The 12,801-nt window shown below is 39.7% G+C and overlaps 1 long non-coding RNA gene across 1 annotated transcript in view; it reads left to right on the plus strand.

Annotated features, from left to right (window-relative positions):
• The first annotated feature begins 932 nt into the window (after window positions 1–932).
• LOC128314374 (uncharacterized) overlaps window positions 933–12,801 on the plus strand; it is a 30,449-nt gene continuing 18,580 nt past the window's right edge. The window contains exons 1-2 of the long non-coding RNA XR_008295938.1: window positions 933–1,464; window positions 5,790–5,828. This is a non-coding gene — a long non-coding RNA (uncharacterized LOC128314374). The remainder of the gene's footprint in view (window positions 1,465–5,789; window positions 5,829–12,801) is intronic.

Below are 12,801 nucleotides of genomic sequence, written 5' to 3' on the forward strand. Positions count from 1 at the left end.
GGAATGTTTACACGGTAGGCAAATTAGTTTCAACAAAAACAAAAATGTAACAAGCAGGGGTTACCTGCAGGTCTTTCAGGTTGTGTACCCCAATTATGGACGAGTCCTGTGATCTCTCCCTGGCAGTCTGGTTAGCCTAACTTTCGGTTAATTGACAAAGATGAATTAAGTGCCTAACTCATGTGCATGTCTGGAGTTATTAAGGAGAAAAGTGTACGATGTGGTCCCTGCCCTCAAGTTGTTTACAACTATTGAGAAGATGAAACTAAGATACAGGAAACAATTAGTGGACCATGGAAGACAGCATCTAATGAAAGGCTAAATTGTGTGGAACAGACCACAGGAAGTAGGAGAGAAAGGAGTGATCGATATGGACCAGAGTAGTTCAGGGAAGGTTTGCTGAAGAGGTAAATGGAAAGGAGCGTGTCTTCTACAAAACCCGTCTGACAAAAGAAATGTGTGTAATGCATGTACGGACTAGGTGTGCCTGTCGGGGGTGCACGGGGGAGACTCTGCCCAGGGAATAGAGTGGCGGGGGTGGGGGTGGGGGCATTTTGGAGCAAGCAAGGAGGAGGAAGCTCCCAGGGAATGGGGAAGTTTCATAGGCAGGCAGAGTTTGGACTTAATTTAAGTCACTTAAAAAAAAAAAAGCCTTCAGAAACCTGGGGACCTGATAAAAAGCAGTGTTTTGGAATGATTCTTTGGCAATGGCATGAAGGGATCACTGGAGCAGGAAAGAGACCTAAAGCTGGGAGTGTGGCTGGAATCGGATGCAGTAATCCAGAGGGGCGGAGCATTATGTGGAAGGGTGTTGTGGAAACAGAATTAGTTAAAAATAGAGCTTTTAAGAGACTCTTAATTAAGGACTTGAGTACAAACTAAGGGTAGATGGGGGGTGGGGAGAGGGGAAAGTGGGTGATGGGCAGGGAGGCGGGCACTTGTTGGGATGAGCACTGGGTGTTGTATGGAAACCAATTTGACAGTAAATTATATTTTTAAAAAAAAGCAAAAAAAAAAGCTTTTAAGGAGACTTTAGCATGCGCTGGGAATGCATCTTCTCACAACAACCCAAGGTGATCTTCATATTAACTCATTTTAGCCTCGATTTCCTGATATGGAGACTGTGGCTGAGAGGGATGAGGAACTTGCCCAAAGTCCCAGGAGCTGGAACGTGTTAGGGCTCAGGTGTGTGCCCACTGTGAATCCTTTAAGGGATTAATATGAGAGCAGTAGGCATTTTGATGAGAGAAAAGCCATCCAGTCCATAGCAAAATGCTGGGTTAAATGAAGTTAAAAACCAGTTATTTCCTCTGCTTTTTTCCTGGGATTCAAAGCCTCAGCTGTGCTCCTTACAGCACGTTGTGAACCTGCAGGAGAATGGAGTCTGAGGAGCACGTCCCTACATTGACGTTGTGCAGAAAACACTTGGAAAATGCTGGCTTGGAATCTTCCCCCATAGCCACGGTAAGCACCAGGATTGGCAATCTGGGGGATCCTTCAGGGCTAGGCATGGGGAGACATTCCAGTCACTAGGAGAGCGCCACAAATTAGGATCAGGATTAAGAAAAGCAGGAAGAAAGATGAGAAGCAGACCCAGGAGGCTGCTTCCAGGGTACCAAATGAGGTTTAGGGATCTGGGAATTCAAAGTGTGAAGGCTTGGATCACAAGCAAATTAGTTACAGAGAAAACCTAGAGCCTGGGAGCTCAGAGCCCATTGTACATGATGCTGGGTCCTCCCCTGCTTCCCCTGGTCAGACTCTGCCAGCTGAACCTGTCTCCACTTCAAAGTGTCTCCAAGTGCTAAGGACTGCAGCTGATGCTCTTGATGTGGGATTGAAGAGAGGTGAGTAGGTTTTCCTGGTGGAAACGATTTTAGAGAATTAGACTGCAGGCAGCAGTAGATTCGGCTGACATCCTGGAAGCCCAGGATTATAAAATTTGACTCTGACTCACGATGAAACTGGGAATAGTTCTAATCAGATAAGAAGGTTCTTGGAAAAGCATGTTCTTGCTGCTGACTCGTGAGGTGTTGAAAGGGGAAAAGGTTAAACCAAAACTATAGTTGACTCTAAAACCTCAAGAAACCTTAAACATTGGCAGGTTTTAAAATTCTGCTACAAATGATCAGAGCATTAGCCATTATTCCTAAAGCTTGCAATTTGATTTATGAATCTACCCACTGATTATTACATTTTGGATACATTTGGCAGCCCAAGTAAAGCAGGAAATCATTATTGCATCAAAAGGGCCACACAGGAGGAAGTTTTTATTGGCAAATACCAGCTTATATATTCACAAAATCCTATCATCTTAGTACAGGGAGTCTGTCTGCTGCCTCTTAGAGGTCTTTGCTAAAATATGTCCAAAGAGAGAACAATCTTTCTTTTCGTGTGTCATGTGTACCCCCCACTACTCCCCGCCTCCCCCCCACCCCCCCAAGCCTACCCCAGCACACTGGGGCCCAACCCTCTGAAATGTATTCCAGCCTCTAATACTGCTATCACCAAATCCAGCCACGTATCAATTTGAATGTTGTTAACTCTTCCGTGGACATGGAAAATAGTTCTCTTTTCTTTCAAAACCAGGAATATACTAGAAGGCTATAGTTACATTTTCCTCAGTTTTCTCAGCTTTAGATGCAATAATATACATGAGTAAATCTGACATTTGTTGGCTGCTGGAGGTGTGCAGGACACTAGGCATGTCACAAAAAATGATCTTACTTCTGACAAAATCCTGTGAATTGGGCATTTTTAGCCCCATTTGAAAGATAAAGAAACTGACGCTTGAGGTTCAGAGGTTAATAACACCTTTCAAATAGTTGGTAAATAGAAGAGCCAGGATTGAAAAACTGCCATTCTTATTGGGAACTCATGGATTGAATTGTGCAATCTTTTGAGTCAACTTTCCTGCAACCCCCTTCCTTTTCTTTGATTTCTTTTCTTTTCTTCACGGCCCGGTTGTCCTCGACCCTTTTTTCTTTGACTATTTGAGGCCTCAGTGTTCTTTTCTTTAGCTATAATTTTTAAATATATTATACATATACATTATTTGGGAATTTTATAATGTTTATACGTTATTTATTCCCCTCCCCCCACTATTCTATCTAAAGTGGAAGCTCCTTGCAAGTGGGAACCATGCCTTGTAATACAAGCCTTCTCAGCGAAAACATTGTACATCGAGTGGATATTGTTCTATTATGGAATGGTCAGCAAAGAGATCAAATTAAGGGGACCATCGGGACCTTTCTGGGGCCAGACCATTCTTCCTTCCTCTGTGCTCGGAAAGCATTTTGCACAAATGCAGCCAAGTATGGCAAAAAGAGGGTGGTGCAGGGGTCAGAGGACTTGGGTTGGAATCATGGCTCTGAAATCTACTACCTGTTTGCTCTTGGGAAAGTTACTATAACTTTCTAAGGACATGTTTTCTTCTTGTAAAACGGGACTGGTGATACCACTCACAAGGTTCTTGTGAGGATTAGAGATGGGATGAGGTGGGCACTTTGCATAGAGCTGGGTACATGGTAGCTGTTACAACTACAGCTTTTATAATTAGACTGTATTCCAGTCTTGTATATTTCTCATTAAAAAAAATTTACTTAAGTAATGTCTACACCCAATGTGAAGCTCAAACGCACAACCCCAAGAGCAAGAGTGGCATGTTCTGACTGAGCCAGCCAGGTGCCCCTGTCCTTCATTTTTTTACCCTCCCCTTCCTCCCCACCCCCTAGACCCAAGCTCAGTGCACATCACATAGTAACATTTAACAACATTTTTTTTTTTTTAATGATTATATAAGAAGGAACTCTAGTGAAGGGTCCGGAATGGAAGATTTCTGTGAAAGACTCCTTAAAGCTGAATGCAGCCAGGTTCTGTATACTGTGCTTTTTAATGGACCCTAGCAGTGGACCCTGGGGCTCTACCCACAAAAAAGGTGCTCAAATAAGTATTTTTACTTACTTGAATTTATCCCAGTGAATGTATTTTGGTTTCCAGTATTTCATTTAGATCATTTTCAAATATGGATATTCTTTTTTTTTCTTCATAATGTCTAGTTCTTGCCTTATGGATTCTTTTCTTTCTTTAGCAATTTACACATTTTAAACACACTTATCTTAATGTCCCTTTTAGATTGTTCTATTACTCCTAGTTCCTATGTTGTAAATTCTTTATTTTTTGATTTGGTGTATCCTTTTCATGGTGGTTGGTTTTCCTCTTGTGTTGTAATTTTTGAGAGTGAGCTCATCTTCAGTGGGTGTTGTTGTCTGAAAGGATCCAGCCATGCTCTGGATTGTGGTGGTATCCAGTGGGATGGGTTTCCATTTGTCTCTGTTGTGATGCTCAAGAGAAAATAGACATACCATAGTTTCTATTACTAACAATAAGGCCTAGAGTGTAGACCCAAGAGAGAGACCTACAGATCAATTCTTTCATGCCTTCCTAGTCTGTTTTGACAACCAGCATATGGTTATAGTCATGTACCTATACTTTCTAAAATATTGATAAGGGCTTTGTAAAGGTTCTCTTTCTTCTTATTCTTCCAGAACTGTCACTCTGATGTAGAAATTAGATGATCTGGACAGGAATAGTTATTAGGAACCATTCTGATTATGTAGCACTGAGTTTTCCTAGTGTTTATTAAATTGATTGGGTAGTGATTTTATTCCTCTTGAGTATACAATTGAAGCTCATGGGTAGGTTTTTTTCTACTCTTATTTTATCTTATTTTATTTTATTAATTTATTTATTTACTTACTTATTTTTGGGTATTACAGATAGTTTATTTTCTTTATACTTTTTGATATTTTCCAAATTGTCTACAATAAACATATTTTATTTTATTTTTTATTTATTTATTTTTTTTAACGTTTATTTATTTTTGGGACAGAGAGAGACAGAGCATGAACGGGGGAGGGGCAGAGAGAGAGGGAGACACAGAATCGGAAACAGGCTCCAGGCTCTGAGCCATCAGCCCAGAGCCTGACGCGGGGCTCAAACTCACGGACCGCGAGATCGTGATCTGGCTGAAGTCGGACGCTTAACTGACTGCGCCACCCAGGCGCCCCAATAAACATATTTTTAATGCCTTACTCTATTTTATTTATTTATTTATTTATTTATTTATTTATTTATTTATTTATTATTTATTTATTTAGTGTGACCAAGGCTGGGGGGCAGAGAGAGAGGGATAGATAGCTCCATGTTCAGTGCAGAGCCCTATGCGGGGCTCAATCTCACAACCCTAGGATCATGACCTGACTAGAAATCAAGAATTGGACACTTAACCTACTAAGCCACCCAGGTGCCCCTACAATAAATATTTTTAATTAAAAATAATTTTAAGTACCTCTCTTCAAATTCCAGTTTTCTTAGATTTCTCAAATCATCAGTCTACTTTTCAACTTCCTCAAGATTTCTCAAGTACAGCTACTAGGCTTTCTTTTTCATGGGTTGTGATCTCTCTTTCTCTCTAAATTCCCATTAAGATTGCATAGACTTAGGAAACTGTATATCTCAAATATGCCAAAAGAGTACAATTTGACTCTCATACTTGTGAAATCAATATTTATCAGAAAGTGTGGTTATTGTACTTACAAGGTTTTTCAGCTTCTCCATAGGCCATTGTCCCCCACCCCTCTAATTTTCTCTGCATTATCTCTCTAGGGTCTTATTTATTTTATAGCATAAAGAAAAATTTACAGTTCTTATTGCATAGAAGTAATAACTATGTTTAGTGTTATGTTCAGACACAGAGTTTATTACACTTTTTTTTTTCCCCCAACACATAGGCACCTCCTTAGACGCCAAGGAGTTCCTGGAAGGTGATGGTGAGTAGTCCTTTGATAGTGATAGCTGATTCTTATCATAGACTGGATCCAAAACATTGGAGATATTGGTGTCTCAAGGGTGAATAAGACATTGATTTTTCCATCAAAGAGTTTAAAATCTAGAAGCGACATATACATCTAAGGCAATGAAAAGGGCACCAAACAACAAACTACTGTCTTGGAGGTAAGTTTAAAGAGCTATGGGAATGAAAAAATGTAAGAGTAATTAATTCTGCTATGTGAAAAAGAATAAGGGAAACCTAGAGAAAGAGGGCGACCTTCTGGCTGTTCTTGGAATGAGGATTTCACAAGGAAGGCAAGGCTGGAGGACATTTGTGGCAGAAGAAATAGCTTGAACAAAGACAAGTGTGACTTCCATGATGCTTGGATGCAAGAAACAATACAACCTTTTATTTTTTCTACATAAAATGAAACCGGATTCAGGATTCCTACTCACCTCTTGTCAGGAAGTACAATGTGTCATTTTTTGAGGGTTGGGAACACCAGCAGGTAGTGTATACAGTATAAAAATTGGGGGATGAGTCTCTGGTCTTGGGGGCATCATGGTTGCTACTGGGATGTTTGTTGTTTGAGTTCCTGGAATCCATATGAAGGGGGCTCACTGTGCCTACTGCTCCTGAATGCTCCTCTTCGATGAAAGTAGAGGTTTTCATGGGGGTTTGCAGATTTCCTGGGAGGTGGGCTGAGATCCTACGGCTCTGTATGCAGTTACTTTTAGTGCTCCTATTTTCTGTTCAAACCCTCATCCCTGCCCTATGCCGCACCTACTGCCTTAAGATCAGACATCTCCAGCCTGGTTCAGTGGCTTCAGAGAAGAAAGCTCTTGCTTCCTTAGAGCATGGGGAAGGATAGAGTGCAGAGTGTAGGGGAGGGGCCTGGGGTCTAAAAGCTCTTTGTGCAGACTGTCAGTCAAGCCCTCTATTTTCAGCACTTCCTCCCTCTTACCATCTTTTGTGACTGATGCTTCCAACCCTGGAGCCTGAGGGCCAAAGTAGCTGGCTTCTGGTCAGTATCCCCCGTGCACGTTGTGAAGTCTTACCTTCCCCCACAGGACCAAATTGCCTTTCTCTCCACTTTGTCTTCACGTTTTACTGTTTGGGGACACAGATATGTCCTAGTTTCATTGATGAGGAAGTTTTTATTGCCTCTTGTCCTTCTTGTTGGTTTTGGATGATATCTGAGAAGAGGATTCCTCCACCATCTTTGAAGATTGCATTCTTCAAGTTAATTTTTTCTTTCCCTTATTTGCTAACTTTCTGACACTTTATGAGATTTTTTTTCTTCCCCTTCTTGGGCCATAGGCTTTCGTTTACTTTTCCCTTATTGAAGGTGAGAATCCACCCTCATATTGTCTAATGTTTAAAATTTAATTTTTATTTTTATCAGTTATTAATGCACATAGTTTAAAGACTGAAGTAGTCCTGTACGTCTTATTGAATATCAGCTTGTAAGGCTTGAATATCAGCTGTCATCCACCTGCCACTGCCTTCCATCCTCCATTTTCCAGCTTTTTAGAAGCTTCCTTTATCAAAGATTACATTTGATTCTTACATCTAGATCACTAAGCAAGTGGCTTATAGTGTTGTATCTTGATTTTTCAGTTAAGGTATTGTCTATTTACTTCCTGCCATGGAAAGTGAAAATTTAGCTCTTGTTTACCCCCCATTTAAAATGCACACACCATCCCCCCATCTTTCCTGCAGAGATGTATCATTATTTTGTTTAGATTAATCTTTAGCACTTATAAGATTTATAACTATTTGTAAGATTATGACTTTATATCTATGTGCCTCTTACCTACATATGAGCTCTTTGGTATTCTATGATTGTTCTTTTATTCTCGAACCATTTTGAAAATTTAATTGAAGTACATAATTGTCCTGTTCCTTAGTCTTTTTTATTCTTTTTTGTTGTTGTTTTTCCTTTAATCATTTCTAAGTTCCCCTCTGTAGCTACTTGAGTCCCTCAGGCATTCTATCAGTTTCATCTTGGACACACCCCTCTTAAAAACTTCTTGACCTCTAATCTTAACTGTGTCCTTTATCCCTGGTGCACACCTGCCATCTTGAACTTCTCTTTCGCTATCATTCTGGGCCCCCTTCACCTCTGTCTTGAATTGGGTCCACTAATTTTTGGATCCCATGTCTTCCTCTTTCTTGTTTTTCTCCCTTGTTATTGTTAAGCACCTCTTCCAGTAGCTTCCTAAATAAGAATGTATAGGAGGTAAACTTTATAAGCATGTCTTTAAGTGCCCTCACACATAATTTATATTTTGGCTAAGTAAATAATTCTAAGTTGGAAATAATTTCCCTCAGACTTTGAAGGCATTGTTCAATTGTTTTCTAATTCTAATCTTAGAGGTTGACAAATCTGGAAGTGTTTTGTCTCTTGACTCACTGTATATATTTTTTCTCTCTAAGCTTTTAGAATCTTCTCTTTATACCAGTTTTCTGTAATTTTATGAGGACATATCTTGGTATAGCCCTATTTTTATCTATTGTGTTAGGCACTCAATTGGTCTTTCCCATCTGGAAACTCATTTATTTTGAAATTTTATTAAATTACTGTTTGAGTTCTTCCTCTCGATTTATTTTTTTCTTTCTGGAATGCCTATTATTTGGATGTGGTACAATCTGTATTAATGTTCTACTTTTCTAATTTTAAGTCATTTTTCATTTTTCATCTCTTTGTCTTTTGCCCTGTTTCCGGGGGTTTTTGTTTTCAACTATATTTTCTACCCCTTGTTGAGTTTTTCATTTTTGCTGTTATATTCTTGATTTGTATAAACTCTTTTTATCCTCTGTTCATTTTTAAAAAAGTTATCATTCTTTTTTTTTATTGATATAGCATACTTTTCTATCTCTCTGAGGATAGCTGATAACATCTTTTTTTTTTTTTAACTTTTATTTTTTATTTTTTAGTATGGTCTGTTTCTTCCAAGTTGCTTCTGATTGTTTGTTCTCTCTCATGGTAGAGATTTTTCTCACATTCTTGGTAATCATGTTTAACATTGAGCACTAAAAAGCTTCCTGGAAATGCTGAACAGTGAGTGGGCTTTTGGATTGTAGGCTTCAGTATAGGGAGAGCTGCCTGGGTCATTTTGTGGGGGGGGTAACAACCCTGATGTCCGTATCTTCTGGTGTTTCCTTGAGGGTTTTATAGAGAAGAGTATAATCTCCTGTGAGAACCAGGCTGCTCAAACTTCAATGTATATACTGGTCACCTGAGTTATGGTTGAAATGCGGATTCTGATTCAGTAGGTTTAGGGTGGGGCTGAGATTCTGCATTTCTAAATGTTGCTGCTATCCATGGACTGTATCTTGAATAACAGGGAAGAGGGACTCGGATCCTGGCTGCCAGTTCTGGGAGTCATTGTTGGAGAAAAGGACTGTGAGGTGTCAACATTCAGTATGTGATGTCTGCCTCCTTTGCACAGGCGTCACTTAATCCCCTTGCTTTTAGTATGATGTCCCTGCTCTCAACTGGTGCTCCCATCTACAGAGACTGTGCAGAGGAGCGAACTCTACTATTAACTACTATTATGCTGTGGAGGGGGAAGGGCAGGAGTAACAGTTGCTTGGTCAAAGGGGGAGAGGGGAGAGGGATAGAGATGGGTGTCTGATTTCTTTTCTTCCATTCTGTTTTGCTCTTATTTTTGTCCCTGCTTCTAGAGGTCCCTGGTTCTGCTGATTTTTGAGGATTAAAGGGAACCCTCTCTGTAAAGCAAATCGGGTTGCTGATAGACTCCCTCAGCTGCTGACTTTAGGATTTCACTCTCTTGGACTCCCTACTTTATTTTAGCAGGATTTGTCCTTTTGCTTTCCAACCTCTATTTTAAATTTTAAAAAGTGTTTTGCTATTGTGTCTCTTCTCCCATAGCTCTTGGGAGTGGTGCTCTTTAAAAAAAAAATTTTTTTTTTTAATGTTTATTTATTTTTTGAGAGACAGAGACAGAACATGAGCTGGGGAGGGGACAGAGAGAGAGGGGGAGTCACAGATTCTGAAGCAGGCTCCAGTCTCCAAGCTGTCAGCACAGAGCCCGACGTGGGGCTCTAACCCACGAACCATGAGATCATGACCTGAGCCAAGTGAAGTCGGAAGCTTAACTGACTGAGCCACCCAGGTGCCCTGAGAGTGGTGCTCTTAATGTAAGTCTCTTTACTATAGTTTTAGGTAGTTTCAGGAGAGAGAGAAGATAAACGTGTCTGCTTAGTCCACCATCTTTAACTACAAACCCTCCCTAATACGTTTTTTGCTTTAACGTTCTGACTGTTGTCTCCAGAGTCCTTGAAAATATAGTTCATGATGTGTAATTTATGGGATTTTATTTCCCAGTTAGGGTTGACTTGTTTGCTTTCCAAGGTTGAGTAATCTGGGTTCATAAATTTTGATTTATAGTCTTAAAGTCTCAGGATGCAAATGAGACAAACATCACTATTTTATTGAGCCATTTCCAATATTTCCTCTGGTCTGGGGCTCCTAAGCACCATTATTCTTTCTCTATGTCTGGGAACAACTATAAGGGCATAATTCAATTAATATGAGGCTCCTACTTGTCTTAAAACTGATTTATTTGTAGCTGAAGAGACAGCTAGTTTTACATTACTATCTGGGACTCTTAATTATGCTTGTTCCCCTCCCCTCTTTCCAAGTAAGTATGCAGATAAAAGGAATATCACAAAGAGATGTTCCCTGAGAATCCAAACCTCTTTTCTCCTTTTTCTTTTCCTTCCCTACTAAATGACCCAACAGGGAGTTGACCCTAGATAGTTAATACAAGTAATAGTTTGATGTTGAGGGACTTAAACTATGGTAGGGGGAGTGACCACTCTGAGATCCATGATTCTACGAGAACACGCATTTCTGAAGGTGTATCCCTGAATGAATGTGGGGCTTGTTGTTGTTGAACCTGATGGTATGAGGAAGCAGAGAATAGTGGCTAAGAATATACATCTAGCCTTTGGAGTCACATAGACTTGAGTTCAGTCCACTTACTAATGGGAGTGACCTGCACAAGATACTTAATCTTTATAAGCTCCTGTTTCCTCACCTGTAGAGTAGTTGCCTGCCCCACAGGTTATTGTAAAGATCAAATGTGATAATGTATGTAAAGCACGTAGGACAGTGACTGGCCCTCAGGATGTACTTACTGTTCCCGATTGTTTTGGGGTATTACCAGTGCCTTTTCCTGTCTTTCAAAATAAAGACTCTAACATCATCTGCAATTCAAAGAGTTCAAGTATTTCCTATTTGTATTAGACAGCATAACACCTTTGAGTCATGCCTATAATGATATTATTTGGCAACCCTTAAAAAGTTGATTTACAAGGGTGCCTGGCTGGCTCATTCAGTGGAGCCTGAGACTCTTGATCTTGAGGTTGTGAGTTCGAGCTCCACATTGGGTGTGGAGATTACTTAAAAATAAAACCTTTAAAAAAGAAAAAGAAGAAAAAGTTAATTTATAATACAGATTTTAAAAAATCTCCTAAAAGATCCAGAATTCCCTGATTCTTAAAAAAAAAAAAAATTAAATAGTTGAAAAAAAATGTCTAGCTATTTTGGCTGTAAGAAATCCTTAAGATAAAGATGTAGAATTAGATTTTTTTTTTTTAATAAGAAAATTTTAGTGCAGAGTGCCAGACCAATTCTGAAGGGCGTAGGGTTAAACTGTAGCTTCTCGGGTCACTGTTAGTATTCAAATTATTGTTTGATGTATTTATTTTTATGAAATATTGCATGAGAGATCATTGAACAGATGCTGGAACGGATGGATACATGTATACAAGCTGACTTTTTCCTTCTTCTTCAATATAGAAAAGTGATTGGTATATTCCATTACTTTGTTTTTCTTTGCCAGCCCTCTTTTTCATTCCTTTACTTTCTTTCATTTTTATTTTTCCAAGGTGGAGACAAGATGGAAGGCTGTAATAGCTAAATTAGATAAGACAAATACTCTGCTGTCCTGGTCTGCTGACTGCATTGTACAGCTAGGACCTAGAAATACCTGTCCTGTTACTTAATCTTTTAAGACAGCCTCAAATGGTTTAGTGTGATTTAATCACTCATTCTCTTTCTCTCTCAATGACTTAACTATGCAATCATTATCATGGCTTCTTATCAATATGGGGCACCAATTAATGCTTTTGAATTCTTATTGCTTTGGAAACTCTTGGCTTTGGGTCTGGTTGCCTGTGGATTGAATGCACAACCTTCATCCTTTTTACACATTTCCTACAGACAATGCTTCCTCAGTGTCCTAGCCTGATTCCAACTTGCAGGTGACGTTTCCATCATGAGTCTTTGGTTTTATGAACCTTGAGCTCCAGCAGATCCAGCCATCTGGGAAGGGAAAGAGGTACAGTGAAGACGAGGCAACCCTTACAACAGCCCAGGGCTCTGCCTGGAAGGCACGATTTGAAAGTAATACTCCCCTCCTCACTACCAGGATCTTTTGTGACACCAAGCCGGTCTGGGACTGTGCCTATCTTTGGTCTTGTAACTGCTTTGTCAAATTTGCACCGTGACATTAGTTTTTGGATCAACCTGGAATGGATTGTATGATTTCCTAAAAGCTTAACAATTAGAAGAAAAAGGCTGAGAAAATAAGTTTCTATTTTTTTTTTTTTTAATTTGTCTATTTTGAGAGAGGGAGTGTGTGTGCATGAGTGGGAAGGGGTAAAGTGAGAGAGAGAGAGAGAGAGAGAGAGAAAATCCTAAGCAGGTTCCATGCTGTTAGCACAGGAGCCCGACTCGGGGCTCAATCTCACCACCTGTGAGATAATGACCTGAGCCCAGATCAAAAGTCAGATGCTTAACTGACTGAACCACTCAGGTACCGCTTTAAATTTCTATTTTTTATTTTTTATCGACAGAGGAGAAAACACTAGTATTTAGGATTATATATGTTCACAGCTGATAATAAAACTGCTTTGAAGCACAAAAATTTATTATG

Source organism: Acinonyx jubatus, chromosome A1 (genome assembly GCF_027475565.1).
Source record: "Acinonyx jubatus isolate Ajub_Pintada_27869175 chromosome A1, VMU_Ajub_asm_v1.0, whole genome shotgun sequence".
NCBI lineage: Eukaryota > Metazoa > Chordata > Mammalia > Carnivora > Felidae > Acinonyx > Acinonyx jubatus.